Source organism: Hirundo rustica, chromosome 16 (assembly GCF_015227805.2).
Source record: "Hirundo rustica isolate bHirRus1 chromosome 16, bHirRus1.pri.v3, whole genome shotgun sequence".
Lineage (NCBI taxonomy): Eukaryota > Metazoa > Chordata > Aves > Passeriformes > Hirundinidae > Hirundo > Hirundo rustica.
Window position 1 is genome coordinate 1 of NC_053465.1, and position 20,270 is coordinate 20,270.

Sequence of the window (20,270 nt, forward strand, 5' to 3'; positions counted from 1 at the left end):
TTTAGGCAGAGCTTAAATTGGAACAAATGGGGATTTTTAGAAAAGTGAACAGAATAAGTGGTTGAAACAGGTGAAAGTAGATAAGGAAGCTTTGTGCACACTCAACACAAGCCACATATGAGATAGCTCAGATTCACTAACTCCTTGCTTGTCAGCTTTATGTTGATGGAGCTAGACCTGTCACGAAAACCAAAATGGGCTCAAGAGCACACAACAGAGCTGCAGACTTCCTGCTCAAAGGACCCATTCAATACACAAAACTAAACTCTAACATGGGTCACAAATGCATTGAAAAGGTAGAAAGGTCAGGATCACGAAGATTCATCTTCCTCATTTTCAGGGACACCTCCTCAACATAGACCCAGCACTCACTTTAGGAAACAAACCACACATGCTTCAGAGCCTTTCTGGCAAGGAGCATACAAAGGGAGGAATGGGAGCTGACGGGGAAGAAGATGCATTGGATCTGGGGTGTTCAACAGGTCTGTAAATACAAGGCTTTGATACGACCTGTGAATGTCACAGTGCATAGGATGGAAAGAGGCTGTATACTGCCTGGCCATCATAAACATACGGTTGGTAACTTTTCTGTAAGGAAAAACCAAAGCAGAGTAACCCCTAACAACAGTCTTGCAAAACCACTTAGGGATAGAGGCTTCAGAGCCCAAGAACTAAACCAAAAAGCAATGAGAAAAACCACACACCAGGAGGGAGACTGAGAGCACGCGTCGAGGCCTTTTCAAAACAAAAGAGTGGATTGCACAGAAATTCCTCCACTGCAGAGGTACCACGACCTACTTATGAGAGTGGATCGCTGCACCCGTGGGCTACAAACTTTCCCTACAACTAAAGGAACAGCACAAGTGGTAAAAATAAGATGACAACACATCACCCCCCAGTACAGGTTTATAAAAAACAGGTTCAGACCGTGCCCCCCGTGGCATCACAAAACAGCATCTTAGCATAAAAACTTTAGGGATGCTGTGGCAGTGACATACGCCCTGGCACACCCAAAGTTCAGGGGGGAGAGGATGAATAAAAAGACTCAAATGGATGGAGGAAAGAAAGGAATGACAAAAAGAGGAAGGAATGGGCTTCAGGGATATACCCCCTAGCCCTATGAACAATCAAATTCTAACAGAAGAGGTCTGACATACCGGCTTTACCATAGCAAATGATGGAGGGACTCCCCTTCTCACAAACCCCATACGCCACTGGCAATGGAGGCCAAGCACAGGCAGGGACACATCATCCAGAGGCAATTGTAAAAAAAAAGAGTAGCTCTTAAGAGGCTCTCTGACTCAAACCTCACCCTTACATACGTACAAAAACGTGCACCTCAGGAAGCCCGGACGGTAGCTTTGAATTAAATCTCGACATGTTTCACATACACCTACACTCAAAAGGCCCTCCAAGGTCTTGCAAACAACTCACACCACAGTGGGAACTCCAGATAAAGGGCTCAACACATAGGACCAGACTCAGAGGGCCATGACCACCCCCCTAGTCAGCTGTCAGCTTCACACGCTGCAAGACCCACACACGCTTCCTCCAAACAAATGACCGCTCAGGATACACACACCCATCAAGGAACTTTCAGAAACCAACCAAACACAGCTCAAGGACAGGGAAAAAAATACAAAGGGAGGACCAACTTGCTACTGGGAGGTAAAATACAGATTCATAACAAGTTAAAACCATGTTCAGGACTTACACTAGAAGGAAAAGGCACATGGCTTGGGGGGAAAAAAAAGGTCGCGTCCTTGGCACATTTTTGGATTGGGGGGGTTCACTAAATACAACTGGAAGGAATACAGGGGAGTTGACAAGTGCCGTGACCCAAGGCAAGAAAGGAGTTGCAGCACTTGTTTGTACCAGACACCTTAGACTGAATATTTTTTGAAGACCAGACAGCGGTCATGTCGTGGTAGGGACAGCAGGAGGCAGCAAAGCTTTAAAAAAGGAAAGGAGAAATGCGGGGAATGCCCCACACTTACCCCTTCTAAACACAGAAAACTAATTTCAACTCCATGCACATGTTAATCAGGGTCATTGCAAAGGAATTTTACCAAAAGACCATTGGGGGGGGGGGGCAAAACAGGCCTGGTGCTTGTTTTTCCAAAGCCTTACACCCACAGGCCAGGGCTTGGCCCCAGGCTCTGCAAAACTCAGTGCCTGATCTGCACTCAGTTCTTACACAATGATTCCTGCTTCATGGAACAGGAGCATTTCAGTTTTAAAATGGCCACAGGCTTGAAACCATACTCCTGCTCAAACGGCCCTGAAGAGGAAGGGGGGCAGGGAGGGAGGAAGGAACCCAGGACTGCATTCAGCTACATCTCCACACCTGGGCTGCAAAAGAGGCAGCACACATGCCAGGGCCTGAGGGACAAAAGCTGGGCATGGATGGCCCTGCAAAGCTGCTAGAAGGGAAACAATGGACAGCATCCTGTATCATAAATGAAATGCAACAAAAGGAAGGCAGGGACAAGGGGGAAGGGGACCCTCCACCTGCTCAACTCAGAGGCCACAAGGAGAGGCACTCCTCACAGCCTGTCTAGGACACCACAATCAGACAGAGAATTTTTTTTTTTACTGACTCAAAGGAGGCAGATGGGGTGATCCAGGCATTCCATAACTCTGCATCTCTCACCTACTGGACGTGCTGATGGATCTTAGCAAAAAGGCGAGCCGTGACATATGGGAAATAAAAAGACACATACCCATCAGGAGACTCGGAGGAGGAAGCCGTAGGAAACCGATGGGCTGACAAGCTCCAAAAGATCCACGGTGGCCCAGAAGCTCAAACATTCTCCCCTTCCTTCAAGGAATGGCATCACAGGCAGGCAAACTCTCTTTTGCACACAATGAAAAAAAAAGTGGGGTTAGACACAGGAAAAACAACGGTCTTTGCTTTAAAAAGGATGGTAAGCTGTAGATGCAAAAAGCTCTGGCCTTACACTTCCTAAAACAACCCCATCCAGGGACTCGCTGGAGCTCCCCACGACACCCACAAGCCTCCCTCCAAATGCCTGCTGCTCTGGCTCTCTTCACCCTGCCAAAGCAAACTATGGAACAGGCTTAGACAGCTGCTAAAACCAGGAACACAGGGACAACTGGCCAGGGAACTAGAGGCAGGCCTTGGCCTACACGTGCCTTCTGGACGTGCCGGGTGCATTGTACCAAAAGGCCGCCAGTGACAAAGTTAAAACACCTTCTGGTCCTAGCATGTCGGGCCACAGGGTGGAGAGGCATGGCCAGACCTTTCGGCACCAAACACATGACGGATCAAAGTAGTTCTGCAACAAATAAGCCAAGCTAGGGGATCATACAAGCCATACACAGAGGTACAGGTACTCGTGGCACGAGAAAAATTCTACAAGGACTTAGGATAGCTCTAGGAAAAAGACACTACCTGCCTAGCCCCTGACATCCCCAGAGTGACAGCCAGGGGCACAGGAGGAAGGGAGAAATCAAGAAACACCTTTGCAAGGGGCTTCTAGAAAGTAAGGGGCCGTGCGTACGGCTCTTGCCCCTGGCTTCGGCAAGGACAAGGGCTACACCCAGGGGACAGATGGAAGGATCTCCCTTGCAACAAAGGCTTGCACTTCCTTACCCTTATATTAGCCAGCCTATTACGGGGGGGAGAAGCAAGGGATGTCTCTTTCAAACCACAGCTAACCACTGTACTGTCTCTTCTCAAATCTCTTCCACAGCAACCTCAGCTGCCACACGTGCTACCCTGGCACCTTGCTCTTCAGCATCTCCAGCCACAACGTGGGGTCCTACTCGAGGCGCTGCAAAGAACCACCGCTCCTGCTCAAGTGCCCTGCACCTGTCCAAGCGTGGCGGACCGCGGAAATAGGCGTCGCCACGTCTGCACCCACCACCCTCGGCGCCAGGCCTCAGAAGCCCCGCAGACTGGGACGCCTCTGCTGAAAGGACAAGGGTGGTAAGCTGTGACTGCCGCTCCGCAGGAGTGGGCGGCATGACAAAACCTTCAAAAACGTAGCCTTGAAAAACACAACACACCGACACCAATACTCCATTCAAAACCAACCTCATCGACAGACAAACAAACACAAAAGAAAGAAAAAAATAAACTTTATCCCTTCTCACGCACCCCTTACAAAGATAGGCAACACAAGGATTAAAAACCACCTCCAAACCGCTCCACAGAAAATACATAGAAAACATGAAAAAACCTGAAACAAAAAAAAAGGGGAAACCTCCAGCAGCCACCCACACTGGCCCCAATTCAAACGCAAACACCTCCCAAGGATGCACAACGATGAAAGACATACTGCCGTCCAACAAACCAAACAAAGAAAACCCTAGCGTATCGTAGACAACAATCCAAGGACAAATAGGACAAAACCTGAACAAATGAAACGCATCCTACCTCAAACACCACGTGCTCACCAGAATAAAAAAAATAAAACAACAAAAACTCTCATGCACCTCAAGCGACAGCCCGTTGCACCTTGCTAAACCTTAGAAAACATTCTTTGAAACAGAACACACCACAAAAAAAAAATTTTATATATAATTAAAAAAATCTCACCAGCAAAACTCAATTCAGTAACAACCTGATCGACATGCAAACTAAGAAACACAACAATGAAGTAAATCAATAAATAAATTTTATCCCTTCTCACATACCACTTACAATCAAAATAAAGAGACACAACGACAACAAATGAATGACATCACACCACCTCAAACACAAGAAAACACAACACAACGTACCAAACTGAATAAAAGGGACCGCTCCGTGAATAAAAACCTCTTACGCTTTAAGCGACGGCCCTTCACGCTGTCATAAACCTCAGAAAACAGCCTTAACAAACACCTGACACCACCAAAAAAAATTCAACAAAAAACTCAAAACCGACCTGACCGACATGGAACTTAAGAAAGGCAACGGGACGTACGCAAATAAACCCTATCCTTTCTCACACGCTGCTTGCAAACAAAATAAAGCAACACCCTTACTAAAGAACACAAAAAAGAGAAAACTTCCCATTTAAAAAACATCACACTCCAGCAGCCAACAGGGATAGCCTCCCCCATGCAGCCCTAAAAAAGAGCTCCTAAAGCATCCATGCCAATAAAATACACACTGCAATCCAACAAAACAAAGAAATAAACCCATCTCCTATCACAAACAAGAATACTATTCTAAAGATTAGAAAACACGGCCAAATAAATGACAGGACGCAACCTCAAACCCAATAAAACAAACGCGACAGACTCAGCACAATAAAAGGGATCACCGAATAAAGAACCACCTCTCCTAGACATCAACACGTAGACCGTGCCACAGCAGTAAACCTTAGAAAATACGGCCCTTAAAAACAGAATACGCCACCAAAAAAAAAAATCCAACACCAAAACAACCACAAAACCCACCTCCTTAAAAACAGAATACGCCACCAAAAAAAAATCCAACACCTAAACAACCACAAAACCCACCTCATTCACGTGGAACACGAGAAACACGACATGAAAGAAATAAATCCCATCTCACTAAACATTTAAAACCACCTTCAAACCACTCAAGGGAAAAACTTAGACCTTTAGAAAAAAGCCATCTAACATGACACACAAGCCTCCACCGGCCAGCAACGCTGGCCCCGCTAGAAACAAACAGCTAGCCACCAAATTCTCCACAAGGATAAAATAGACACTGCAATCCAACAAGCCAAAGAAAGTAACCCCTATCACACGATAAACATCACGCTACCTCAAACCCACTAACACAAATGCTACATGCTCACCACAAGAAAAACGATCCACAAACACCTCTCCTACACCTCAAGTGACAGCCCCCTGCAGCACAGTAAACCTTAGAAAACACATCCTCTAAAAACAGAACACCCCACCAAAAAACCAGAAAGTTAACACCACCAAAACTCAACTCAAAACCAACCGGATCAACAGGAAACATAAGAAATGCAACATGAAATAAACAAATAAATGAATAAGCCATATCCCTTATCAAACACCATCCACAAACAAAACACCACCATCATTTCAAAACCACCCTAACACCCCCCTCAACAAAACAAAAAAAAGAAAGAAAAAAAAAAAAAAATAAAAAAAAAACACCACACAAACACCCACAACACACTGCATCTAACAAAACACCCTAGCTTCCACCAGCCAGCCACGCTGGGGCCCTACCCCATCTCAATGCTCACATCCAAGAAACAAAAACAAAATCACAACAACACGTGCCAGACACCTATTCAAAATAAGACTGAAATCCACTCCACCTCCAATACAAACACACCCACCCATCAAGTGATCCTCACTTTAGAAAAAAAAAAAAATTGGACACAAGAAACAACATCAAAACACAACATACACCACCAAACAAGATCCTAGGGAATAGAAACCTTTCCCATGCTGGACAAGCTGGCCTTTCCTGCAATTTCAGCCCTCCAAGGAAAGGAAGCGGCAACAACGGGCATGAGCCCCACGTGAAACCCATCCCGTGGCAAAGGTACGTACGCTCCCCTTCTATTTACTCCCTGAGAACAACAAAAAAATAAACCAAAGCTCTCAAACGACGACAAAAGACAGCTTGACATCTTTTTATACAGACAATAACACAAGAGGTCTTCCTTCTCTCCAGTCAAGCCACTTGGATCCTCAAAACCTCATTTTTTCTTTCCAGGGCCATTGGGGAGGGAGGAATGACACAAAAATGCAAAGGAAAACACTCCCAAAAACCCACCCTTGCTGCTGCTGCTACCTGGCACAAAGGTTTGCGGCTTAGCACCTCCTTGAAGCCGTGCTAGGCGTGCAAGTGCATCCAGGGGCCCCCCCAGAACACTGGATATCGTCTCACAGCTATTCTGTGACACGTGCCGTGGACACCCAAAAAGCCCCTCTCCTCCGGCAGCCCCACGCCAAAGGGAGCGGCCCTGGCACCGGCCACCCCTTCATCACCCACACGCTTCTCACCTGCCTCTGCTCTGGACCCGGGCTCTGACACCTCATCGTGCTGAGGCCTCACACCAGGCAGCTGGGAGGGCAGGGGCACGGCGGACCTGCTGCTCATGCCAGGGACAGCTCCTTGCCTACACCTGACACACTGGGCCACCAGCCTTCCCTTGCTAGCCACAAGAACCCCGCTTCCCCTGCATGTGCCCGAGGCTGAAATGGGGAGGCCACCTCCAAAAGGACACGGGCCTCAGGTTCACAACTCCAAAAATTCCCCAAACATCATTTCCCTTCATTTGCAATTCTGCCTTTGCCATCGTGAAGACCTTGACTTTCTCTGCAACGATTTCAAACATCCCTTGACTGGGATGTTCATGAGCTGGCCTGCTGTGCTGTGCCTAGGGCTTAGCGGACAAGCCCGGCCTAAATCCAAACCCCCCGCAAGTCTTGGGAAATACACAGACGCTTTACAAATACTCCCCTTCCTTCAACACCCCCGCGCACATGCGCACCCTCCTTTTTTGCCCACACCGTCTCCCCGCCACAAATCCCACATCTCACAAAACCAAACACAAATCCAATACCAGCGTTCGCTTCCAAAGGAAAATTATTGACACGTCGGCCGACATCTGTAGGGCCTCGGGGACCCTGCCGCTTGTGAGCCCAAAGCTGATTTGAAAAGGGGCTGCAAGGAGCGGCTGCCTGAGGGGCTCCCTGGGAAGCTCTCCTGATCGGGGGTGTGCAGCTTCTCTAGCCTGTTTCGCTGCAGGGACAACGTGTTCGTGGATGCCTGGGAGCTGTAGCATGTGGGACTATGGAGGTGTCCGGAACGTGGGACATGTGGACGGCACAACCTCTGCTGCAGCTGCAAGGCACCTGTTCTGGGACACTCACAGTGGGTCTCACAATGCCAAAGCCTTTTCCTACCTGGGGTGGCGTGGCGTGGGGGAGCTTTTGCCTTCACACATTCTTCTACACATCACAGTGATGCTGGGCCCTGGTGCTTTTGGAGGGGGGAGACACCAGGCACTCTCGTGCAAAGTACACAGCCTTTCCTACCTTCATTCTTCCCCCTTTCATCTCTTCTGCTGTACGTCTGCTTGGGACAGGACTGACTGGAGCACTTGTGCTCCACAGACACAAGCTGTTCCTGGCCTGGCACCTCTGGCCAGGGGGGATAGGGAGGCACCAGGGGGCTTTGGCATCATTTCAACTCCCGTGGACGGAGGCCACTGAAAAACTCTTGGCGGGAAAGCTGCCTCACCTTTCAAACCTGCTTACGTGATGCGAGTGTGGGATAGGGCCGGGGACCTGGGCTGCATAGAACACGGAAAAGGACGGGTCCCCTTCAGCTTGCAAAAACCCGGGGCGGGAAGAACCGACGGGTGTCCTTTGTGCTCTTGGCAGATGGAGGAACACATTTCAAGAGGAAAATCTACAGGGAACTGGCCAGCAACTTGCTGAGACTTACTTATTGCACAAACACACCGTTTTTCACCAAGGTCTATCACTTAGGCAACATCAAGCTCTCCTTTTCAAAGCATGCACAACTCCTAACACCGGGCCACACGCATGCTGCAGAAAGGGAAGGGAAGCAGGCTTATAGGGCTGGCAAAAGCGGGCAGACGCCTCACTACCACATCCAACTGGAACGCCCAAATGCCCCCTACTAAGGGGGGCAGGGGAAGCAGACTTTATTGGCCCACCAAAAAGGGCCGCTCTTCATCTCTAAGACCTCGTGCACCAGGAAACACATTTCTGACAGATGAAATTTAAAACACAAACCATCGGCTGCTGAGACAAGTTCGGCATCTTGGCAGGGGATTGCTTAAAACGCACCGTCCTGGAGGCTTAGACTGGCACCACCGAGTCAGACTTCAGCGACAGCAACGGCTTCTGGCTAGCGCTCACGGCTCACCGGGCACACGTCACCTCCAACGTCGACATCCAGCTTCACCTCCTGAAAGGAAACACAAACAAGGCTGTCATAGACAAATCATGCACACCACCCTGACAAATACATACACCCTCCCATCTCTAATAGTTCTCTGACTTCCTCCTCCCTCACCAGTGCAGCCTTAGCCTTAAACATCAAACACCACAAACAAACAAAAAAAAAAACACACCAAACAAACTCCGAGCAAATGGAACTCTCTCTTAGCAACAGCAGGCTTCCAGAGCTTAACCCTTCTCTAAAAAAGTAAAAAAAGACAGAGGAAACAAAAACCAACAGCATCAAGTCAGGACCAAAAGTAAAAAAACAGATTAAAACGGAGCGTTAAAAAATGAGTGGTTCTATGCTTACTTAAGCCATGAAAATAAACTCTACGTTTACATCATGCCTTTCAATCATAAGAAAGAGAGGCATTTTAAAAAAGAATGGTTTTCATGGGTGTGGAAATTGAAGCAAAAAGGTTGATGAGAAACCAAGTCATAGCCTATAAAATGCTGAAACAGAGAGAAAGAGGAGAAGCCCCCTGCGACGGTAAAAAACGAAAAAGACATCTCTGGACCTTAAAGTAAAAAATACCTTCCTTTAAAGTGATGCACCTTTAAAAAGAAACACCTCGGGATGCTACAGTCTAAAACCCATCACCCATAAGCGGCTTAAAAAACTCCTCCTAACAAAGTCACAAAAGCAAGCTTATCCAAGCGCTTCTTTTGAAAACACTTGAAAACCCACAAAAAAACTCTGCTAAGTGAGCCTTAAAATCCACAACGCTAAAAAATACTCTTCCCCTAATAAATGACAAAAAGACTAGGCTCAAACAATAAAAGGGACTAAAAAGGACAAGTTTGGGCTCTTGATGCTCTTTTGGAAAAAAGTCTTCTTCACATCCCCCATCAAACAAGGTTCAAATCCTTCCTGCTTCTCAAGTAAACCTTCCAAAAAATAAAACTCAATTCAAAAACCAAAGGCAGGCAAAGACACAAATTGGCAACGCTCAACCCGGCGCCGCCAACAGCAACGCCCTCATTTGCAACACAAAACAGACAAAAGACTGCCTTCCAACCGACCGGGGCTGGGCGCCCACCGGGGACCGCTCCGGCACCGCCCCGACCACCAGCACCTTGATAAGCACTCAAGGACAAAGGGACACGACACAGCCTTTCATCTCCGACCACGAACTCTTTCCTCAAGTCCACAGAAATCAAAACTGGCTGCGTCAAAAGCCCCAGGGAGCGAAAAACGAGCCTGACAAGGCACAAAAAAACCCCCACTGCTCCATCCCTCACACCAAGCACAATAAAATCAAGCCTCGGCAAGAAAATACCACTAAAGCCAAGCGCACGGCTTGCTTTCCTGCAGCCCGCCCTGGGAAAAACCTGCCTACCCCTACATCTGAAAGACAACAGGGTGCAACAGTCAACACACAAGGGAATAGGGTCTAAAGAAATCTTAGAGCAAAAAGAAAAAAAATATATACATACACACACGCATTGATAAATTCAACACCAAAACTCAATTCAAAACCGAAAACATCGACCTGGAACCTAAGGAACGCACGATTAAGAAAGAAATAAACCCGATCCCTTAGCACACAACATCGACGAACAAAACAAAGCCACACGTTTCTTCAAAACCACCTGAAAACCGCTCGGCACAAAAAAAAAAAAAAATTGGAAAAATTTAAAAAGGCAGCGAACAAGCACCCCAGCCTTCACCACACAGCCAGGCTGCTCCCCGTGAAATCCTAAAGCTCCCAAAACATTCCACAACCACAAAATACACACTGCAATCCAACAAAACGAACAAAGAAACCCCTAGCCTACGAGAAACAAGGATACAATTCCAAAGATCACAAAATCCGAACACATCAACGACATCGCGCCACCTCAAACCCACCAAAAACAAACGCCACGAAGTCACCACCATCAAAGCCGCTGATGAATAAGGAAAAACCTCTCCACATACCTCAAGCGACAGGCACTTACACGGCGGCAAATCGGACAAAACAACCTTGCCGAAACGGCGCCTCTTTCGAAAAATTCCGAACGCCGCTCCTCCACCAGACAGGAGGGACGGGGGAGCCGAGCACTTTCCACCCTCGGCCACGACTCGCTCCGCCCTGCCCTTTCAGTCCCGGGGACACCACGCCACCGAACACACGGGCGCTGCCCGGCCGGCCCCGGCTCCCCTGCCCCCCGCAAAGGGACCGCGACTCCCGGGGGCAGAGCCGCCCCCCCCCCCCCCCCACACACACACAGCGCCGGGGAACCGACGAGCCATGAGCACCATGCGTACATACTGAGCATTCAGCGCCGGCTTGCCGCTCTTCCTACGCACCGCGGCAAAGAGAAAACCACCCCCCACCACCCTTCCCAGCGCCGGGAAACCCGCCCGAAAAGAGCCATGGGCACCACGTACCCACGGCGCCGGCCTACCTCGCTTCCTTCTCGCCAACACCACGCCAACACGAGCCGCCGCACCGCCGCGCCGCCAGTCCCCAAAGGCATCCTCACTGCCGGCGCCAGACCCGCCCCCCCCCCCAACCTTCCCCGCCCGTGCGCCATGCGGCCGGGGCAACCCGTAGCTCCTGCCGCACATTCACGGCCGCGGCGCCGCGCTTTAGCGCTAGAATGGCAACTGGAAAAACACCCCCCGCCGCCCTCTTCCCAGCGCGCGGAAACCCACCCGACCTCGCCCTGCGCCTGCACGACCGGGGAGCCCCGCCGCTGCCCGGCCTCTGTCCCCGGAACGCACGCGGCTGCCGGGACACGCACGGACCTCCTCCGCAATACCGAAACGAAAACACGCCCTCCCCACGAACCCACGATCACTCACCCGCGATGCTGCTGCTGCCTCACACAAAGCTCTGGACCTTCGGCCCGCGCCCGCTGCCTGCTCCAGCCCGGCCGCGGAGCCTCTTCGGGTGCTGAGACCATCCGGGAGCCGGGCGCCTTCAAAAAGGCGCCCTATGCTCCGAAGGCTCAACAACACCCTCAGTGATCGCTCTTTTAAGAGAGTTGCAGGGGCAACTCAGCCACGAGGCTCTCCGTGCGCCTGCAGACACGGCCGCTCCATCGGCTCGGCGCTGCTGCTTCTCCACGGCGAGGTCTCTTCAGGCAGCGCACACCACTGCGCGCCCTGGAACCCACACCCGACTGACCTCCCACACTCCCTTTTCACAGCGAACGAGGTGGCGGGCTTTGACTCTCGGACCAATGGGGTGAATGAATTTCAAAACGACCAATCGGAGCAAGGATCCAAAACGGACCAATGGGGAAACGGGAAAACGACCAACCGCGGAATGCCCCGAGCTCACAGCCCGGACTCGGGGACAGGCACGGAACGGAGGCAAAAAAGAACGGGCCCAAAAATACCCGCCCAAAAATCCTCCAAAAGAAATGCCCCAAAAGACCCCCAAGCGCAACTACCACAACCCTGCCACTCGCCACGTTCAAACCAAAAAAGCCTTCATGCTAGGCTATATTTTAAATTTTAGTCTTTATTATATTTATATTTATCATTATCGTTTCTGTTTTATATCTGTACCTATGTATATTATAGATATCATAATACACACAGCATGTCATAATAGAGATTGTATTTATTTATATTGCTGATATTATTTTTCATATTTTATACTGCTATTTTTATTAATTATACTTTCCTATTTTTGTATTGATTTTTAAAATTTTCTGTTTGTTTAGATGGTAAACGATGTTTTAAACTATACAAATTCATTAACCTGACACATCAGAACTACAATCAATTAGAATTAAATGAGCCTGCTTTTCTAAAGGGTAAAGATTTCATTCTCATTAAAATCATATTGGCAGATTTTCTCTTTCTGTGGTTTTTTTCGGGGGGAGGTTGTTTGTGTGGAGGTTTTTTTTTGTTAGAGTGCTTTTTTTTTGTGGTTTGGGTTTCGGTGTTTTGGGGTTTTTTTGTTTTTGTTTTTTGGTTTTGGTTTTTTTGGGGTTTTTTTGTGGTTTTTTTTGGGTGCTTGCTTTGTTTTGGATTTCATTCTTACTAAACAATGAGTAAACAATGAGGTTTGGAGAGTTACGGAATAAAAAATAGACTTTCTTTTATTGCTGCCTCTGAAATACACCCCGACATCAAGTGACTGCTGCTATCACTCTACATGGGTAGAATGAGACCTGTTAGGGGATAAAAAGGAAAAAATGGCAGCATGGCATTTACAGCTTTCTCCCTTCGGGTTCTTCAACTGGAGCAGAAAATACAGAGGTTTTGCTCTCTCTCGATTGTATCCAGGCCTTCGGTGGGTGGCCACGGCTGTCATTTTCCAACTTCTTTGTTGCCAGCAGACAATCTGCCACATACTTGGGGTAAGAAAGGGTAAGGAAAAAGAAAAAGAAAAAGAAAAAGAAAAAGAAAAAAAAAAAGAAAAAACGTGAATAACAAAAATGAAAGAAAACATTTTAATAAGGTAATAAAAAATAAAAAGATAATAAAGAAAATTATATATAAAATATATTAAATAATAATAAAAATCAGACAAAATAAAAATAAAATAACATGTTTGGAATGGGTGTGAGAGTGCCGTTCGTTTGGTTGGTGAGCTTTGTCTGTTCTGCTGTGCAAGAATAAGTTACTTTTAGTGCTAAAAGCTTTATATAATAATAGTAATAAACCTCACTATAACCACATCCCACAGTCCTCATCCCACAAAGGATCCTGGAAGACCCGCACTCCCAGGGCATCAGGACACACCCAGCACCCCGAGCTCGCTCCCGCTCCCGGCGCCGCTGGCAACGTCACGCCGCGCCCGTGACAGCACCTGGTGGAATGACGTCATCGCGCGGCGCGGGGAGGCGGCAGCAATGGCGGCGGCGGGAGGAGGAGGAGCGGCGGTGGCGGCCCCGCCGCGGGGTATCCGCGCCTGGCTGCGGAGCGCGTTCCGCTTCGCCACCGACCGCAACGACTTCCGCGGGTCCGAACCAGGACGGGGATCGGGATGGGGTCGGGATCGAGGCCGGGACCGGAATAGCGGTCAGAGTTGGGATTGGCATATGGGAATCGGGATCAGGAGCCCAGTATCTGTCCCCGGCCGGGATCAGGAGCAGCGTGGCCGGCAGGAGCGGCGATTGTCCCTCAGTCCCTTGTGTCCCGTTCGGACTCCTCAGTCCACGGAGGACATTTTGGGGCTGAAGCGTGTCCAGGGAAGGGAGCGGAGCTGGGGAAGGGGCTGGAGGATCCTGAGGGAGCTGGGGAAGGGGCTGGAGAGTCCTGAGGGAGCTGGGAAGGGGCTCAGCCTGGAGAAAAGGAGGCTCAGGGGGAATTCCTGGCTCTGCACAACTCCCTGACAGGAGGGGACAGCCGGGGGGGATTTGGGATCTCATCCCAGGGCACAGGGACAGGAGGAGAGGGAACGGCCTCAGGCTGTGCCAGGCGAGGCTCAGCTTGGACAGCAGCAGCAATTTCCTCATGGAAAGGGCGCTCAGGCCTGGGAAGTGCCCAGGGAGGTTTGGAGTGCCCAGGGCTGGAGGTGTCACCTGGAGGTGGCACTGAGTGCTCAGGGTGGAGACAAAGTGGGGATCAGGCCCAGCTTGGGCTCGGATGAACTTTCCCAAAGTCTTTTCTGACCTCAATGCTTTTGGGATTTTACGATTGCGGGAACCCGCTGGTGAACCTGGGGCCGTTTGCCGCCGGGGTCTGGGTGGCTCGGAACTTAACGGACGTCGACCCGATGGCCCCGCAGCCCGTCCCGTAGCAGGTATGGGCTGGGGGCAGTGAGGGCTGGGAGGCTCCCTGGGGGTGGGATCAGGTGGAAGGGACCCCCAGGAATTAAATCCAACCCCTGGCCCTGCACAGACACCCCAGAATCCCACCCTGTGCGTCCCTGGAGCGCTGTCCAAACGCTCCTGAAGCTCTGGGGCTGTGTCCATTCCCTGGGGAGCCTAGGCAGTGTCTGAACCCTCTGGGGGAAAGAGCCTTTCCCAATCTCCGTCCGAAATCTCCCAAATGCAGCCCGCCCTTGGGTGCTGTCCCTGCCACCTGAGGCCTCAGGGCTGAACAACGCCCCCCAAACTCACCCTGACCCCCTCAGGACAGCACTGTCACCCTGTGAGTGACACAAATCAGGGGCGAGCCCACCCCAAAACCCACAGAAGCCCCTCTTTACACAGATTTTAAAGCAGAACCACCTCCCCTGATTATGCTGAATCCCTGTCCCAGGAAGGAGTCGGAGCCACCAGGAGGAGAGCTCGCCCTCCCACCAGGATCGGAGCTGTGGGGCTGCTCAGATCCCCCTGGAGCTGGTCAGATCACCCCTGTCCTGCCTGGAGCAGTGACAGGGACAAAAGGGAGCTTAGTTTCCCATCCATCCGTTCCTTCCTTCGGGAATTGTTTCCTCAAGGATGTGCATGGAATTTCCTCCTGTGCCCTCTACCCCCGGATGTTTATTAAAGTTTATGGAATAACAACATAGCCCACTGAAATTTTGTTTGGTTGGTTGGTTCGGTGTTTGTTTGTTTTTTATTTTAATAAGAAACTTCGGCTTACAAAAAGCAAGGCATAAAAAGAGTAAAGATTTTTTAAAAACCCTCCAAAAACATAAAAACATGATTTCTATTTCACACCCGAGAGCCAGAGGGACGAGCTCGACCCTGAGACCCATCAGCTGCTTCTGTGAGGGAAAATCCAGATTGGGATGAAACTCCAGGCACAGAGCTTCCTGGGAAAAGTCTGCAGAAAGCTGCGACAGGTGAAGGAATGATGGCCAAGGTGGGAGGAGAAGCCTTTGGGTGTTGCATAGCATTGAGTGCCCTGGGCTGGGGCCACCCTGGGTGGGCGTTACTCACCGCTTGTGAGTTACTCACAGATTGCATAGGGGCCACTGGGAGTTAGAGGTTGCACCCCAGCTGCTCTGAGGTGCTGCGGAGGAGCAGCAGCAGCAGCTCCCGGTCCCAGGCAGTGCCACTGGGGTTCCTGGGCTTGGGAATTCACATTATTTGGGTCTTTTCCCTGGGGTTGGAGTTGGAGACATTGTGGGAGCAGCTGCCCTCAGGTTTAGGGACACAAGTGCCCCTCGTGCCCCCTCCCCCCCCAAAAACCCCATAAAAACCTTCCAAAAGGCTCTTTTCCAAAGGTGCTGTTGGAACGTGCTATAAAAAACCTGCAGCTCTGTGTAAAGTGGGGATAATTCCCATTTGGCAGACATGGTTTCTGTGGGAAAAGGGGATTAATTAGGATGTTCCAGGCGCTTTGGAGTTCATCTCAGGTTTGATTTGGTCCCACTAATCCCCCCCAGCCCAGGGTCAGCCTGGGGCCAGGCCCTGCAGAGGATCCAGGCGTGATTTGGGGCAGTTGGAACAAACCTGGATGAATGAAAAGCTGCTGAGGAGCCAGGAAAAGTCAGGAATTCCATAATATCCCAAGCTGGAAGGGACCCACAAGGATCGGCCCTGGGTGAATCCCCCCTGGCTCCTCCTCGGACCCTCAAGGTCCTTCCTTTGTAGCCTTTAATTAATTAATTGGATTCTCTAGTCACTTGCTGCTGTCCTTCAGAAGGACACGCTAGGTCTGCACTGGCAGTGACATCAGGAATGAGCTTGGAGCAGAAACTTGATCTCACTTAAAACTGCTGAAAAATCCAGAAAATTCTGGTTTAAAGCTGCTGGGGAAAAGCCAGAAAAAGCTGATACAGACCTGCTGAAAGAACTCCAGAAATATCTGATTTAGAACTGCTGAAAAAAACACTCCAGAAAAATGGAGTGGAATCCACCCAAACTCCAGCCTGGCTCCTCTGTCCAAAGGAATCACATCCCTCCTGTCTGCCAGGGGATTCCACAATGAGGGAAAACGCCTTCCCTTCCCTGCCAGGAATCTGGAATTTAGTCTGTGATTTACTTTTTTAAGTGATGGAGAACAGCCTTAACTATGCCCTCAGGAGTGGGAAAATCCTGCCCATCCTGCATGGAAAAGCAGATTTTTAAGCAAGTGTTTTCCTGGGAATTCATCCTCGTTCCCTCCCTGGATGGGAAGCTGGGGAATCAGTTTGTGAGCAGCCCCCAAAATCAATAATAATCATTAATAGTACATGGAATTCATGTGGAATTCATTCTGACACCCCCCCAAAATCAATTAATAAATCACTCACTGTATATGGAATGAATGCGGATTTTTATGACTTAAATGGATGAATTTAGCAGATTCTAGGATGCTCCACAATCCAGCTGCAATAAATGGAATATTGGTTTGACAAGACACCAAAAATCCATGGAGCTGTTGCCCAGGAACCTGCCAGGCTGAGAGAATCCATGCAAACACTGCCAGGATAATGGAAAGTGGGGGGTTGTTCCCCATTTCTAAGCCAGGAATTAACATCAGCTTAGGGACAGAAGGTGCTTCCCATCCCAAAAAAACCCACTGGAATTTTTTCTCCTTGCTCTGACACATTTCCAGGCCAGGCCTGGCATGAGAGGCTTGGATGGCATTAAAAAAACAAAACAAAACAAAAACAAAAAAACAAAAACAAACCAACAAAAAAAACCCCACAAACAAAAAACCCCCAACACCTTAAAATTCCAATTTTACCTGTCCTGCACCCTGGGAACAGGTGTTGGAATTATTACAAATCCAAGGATTTCAAACATGGACTCGGCTTCTGGAATTGCAGGGGAATTCCATCTACACGGGCAGGGAATGTGACTGCTGCTGGCACTTGGAAACCCACACAAATCAGGGGAATTAATCCCCAATTTCCCAAAATGTATCTCCCATGGGAAATATTATTGGATGCCAAGCACCAAATGTAAGGAACTGGGCCAAAGTGGAGCTGTTCGGGCAGGTAAAGCTGATTGCTCTCTTCCTCCTGGCATTGATGGGCTTTGTTTCAGGTGGGGTTTCCCTTTGCCATTAATAATTTTTCTTTTAGGTGGGGTCTCCCTCTGCCACTGATGGCTTTTGTTTTAGGTCAGGTCTCCTTCTGCCATTGATGATTTTTATTTCAGGTGGGGTCTCCCACTGATATGTTTTGTTTTAGGTGGAGTATTTCTGAGCCAGATTTTTCCTCTTACCACCTTTAAAATCCTCGGTTCTACCAACAACATCCCCCCCTCCCACACCCAGTCTAACTACTTTAGACACCTGTTCTAAGATTTTGAGCTTATTCAACAGGTAAAGAGCCAATACTGGCACTGAATTCTCTCCATATCCCATCTTCACCAAATCTCTCATCAGCTTACTGACTTCTCCTTCCAAGCTGCCTGCAAACTTGAGTAAAACCCAATGAAATTAAGGATTAATATGCACAAAATATTCAGTTCTGGCAGAAAACCCCTGTTTGAGGGAGTTTCACAAATCTGATGGCTCAAAAGTCACACAGCTGCTTTTAGCAGCAATGGAGGGAAGTTAAAGGCACACTTTTGGCCACTATTTCCCCAAAAAATTCAGGGCCCAGTGCCTCACCTGAAGCGTTTAAGGTGCAACCGAAGGACCTGAGGTAGTCTGTAGATCAGCAACTGCTTTTTAGCTTCACTCAGAACAAGAGGTTTGGGAGAAGATTATCGCCGTTTGCCTGCCAAAAACAAAAACAAACAAAACAAAACAATACAATAAAAAAAAAAAAAAAAAACAACAAAAAAAAAAAAAAACGACCAAGGGAAAGATTATTAGGATCCCCAAAAAGAAAAACCAGCACAAGAGGGTGAACTCTTTGTTTTTTCCCAGCACGGGGATGGCCACAGGAATAAACATTTCTGCATTCCTCCAGAACTTCTGTGGGATCCAAATTCTCCCTTCCCCTCATCACACAAACATCTGTCACCTCTGAGCTGTTCCTTCTGGAAAAAACACCACGAATATTGAGCCAAAGATATCCTGGGCTGCAGCAGTTCTAGCAGGTGAATCCCAGCCCACAAATATTCCGTATTTTATTCTCTCTGCTGCGCTGAAGAGCATTAAAAAAAACGCTCCCAGCAACAGCAAAGCTGGAAAAGAGGAAGAATTCCTCCCTACTCTTCCCAGGGATTCTTCTTCCCAGGAAAGGCTGGAGCAGAAGGGGACAGGTGGCTGTAAGAGCTCCCAATTAGGACTGTAGCTGTTAATTACATTTGTGCCCCTCTCCTGCAACAGCTAGGACAGCAGTGCCCTGACTGCTCCTGGCACTTGGGGCCTTTTCCATGACTCTTTCCAGCTGGAAAATGCTTCCTGAGCCATTCAGGATTCCTTAAAAGTCATTTAGAATTCCTCAAAAGCCACTTAAGAATTCCTCGGCCGTTTAGAATTCCTTAAAAGCCATTCGGAATTCCTTAAAAGTAGTTTAAAACCCCCGAGCCATCTAGAATTCCTTGAAGGCCATTCAGAACTTCTGAGCCCATCAGTATTCGTTGAAAGCCATTCAGAATTCCATAGAAGTAATTCAGAATTCCTTAAAAGAAAAGCCACTTAAGAATTCCTGAGCCTTTTACAATCCCATAAAAGCCTTTAGAATTCCTTGAAAGTCATTTAAAATCCCTGAGCCATGTAAGTGCCCAAACTGACATGGCAGGGCCAAAAAAATGACACGGCAGGCACAGGCAAAAATGGCACATCAGAGACAAACAGTGACCTGTGAGAGCCCAAAAATGGCATGTCAGTGCCCAAAAATGACATTTTAGAGCTCAAAAATGGCATGACACAGCCAAGAACTGACACATCAGAGCCCAACCAGAGCCCAAAGGAGAAAAAGCCACCATCAGGAGGTGTCCCCTGAGTGTCCACTCCCCTGAGTGCTCTCTCCCCTGAGTGCCCGCTCCCCCGAATGCTCTCTACCTCGAGTTCTCTCTCCCCCCCGAGTGCCCACTCCTCGGAGTGCCCACTCCCCAGAGTGCTCTCTCCCCCCCGAGTACTCTCTCCCCCCGAGTGCCCACTCCCCAGAGTGCCCACTCCCCAGAGTGCCCACAACCCCCGAGTGCCCACTCCCCCCCCCCAAGTGCCCACTCCCCGGAGTGCGTGCACTCCCCGGAGTGCACACTCCCCGGAGTGGACACTCCCCGGAGTGGACACTCCCCGGAGTGCACACTCCCCGGAGTGGGCACTCCCCGGAGTGCACACTCCCCGGAGTGGGCACTCCCCGGAGTGCACACTCCCCGGAGTGGACACTCCCCGGAGTGGGCACTCCCCGGAGTGCACACTCCCCGGAGTGAGCACTCCCCGGAGTGGGCACTCCCCGGAGTGGGCACTCCCCGGAGTGCGCACTCCCCGGAGTGCGCACTCCCCGGAGTGCGCACTCCCCGGAGTGAGCACTCCCCGGAGTGCACACTCCCCGGAGTGGGCACTCCCCGGAGTGCGCACTCCCCGGAGTGGGCACTCCCCGGAGTGGACACTCCCCGGAGTGGGCACTCCCCGGAGTGCACACTCCCCGGAG

The 20,270-nt window shown here is 49.6% G+C and overlaps 2 long non-coding RNA genes across 3 annotated transcripts; both read right to left on the reverse strand.

Annotated features, from left to right (window-relative positions):
* Positions 1 to 2,716: 2,716 nt before the first annotated feature.
* On the reverse strand, positions 2,717 to 11,424 carry LOC120760206 (uncharacterized). 2 transcript variants are annotated; one of them, XR_005703338.2, is made up of 3 exons: positions 11,338 to 11,424; positions 8,791 to 8,911; positions 2,717 to 2,855 (listed from the first exon to the last, which is right to left on the reverse strand). It is a non-coding gene; the product is annotated as an uncharacterized LOC120760206 (long non-coding RNA). The 2 variants fall into 2 exon arrangements; XR_005703337.2 differs by lacking the exon at positions 11,338 to 11,424 and adding an exon at positions 10,868 to 10,998.
* Positions 11,425 to 12,969: 1,545 nt separating this feature from the next.
* LOC120760207 (uncharacterized) lies at positions 12,970 to 13,683 on the reverse strand. The gene is made up of 2 exons (XR_005703340.1): positions 13,634 to 13,683; positions 12,970 to 13,242 (listed from the first exon to the last, which is right to left on the reverse strand). It is a non-coding gene; the product is annotated as an uncharacterized LOC120760207 (long non-coding RNA).
* Positions 13,684 to 20,270: the final 6,587 nt, after the last annotated feature.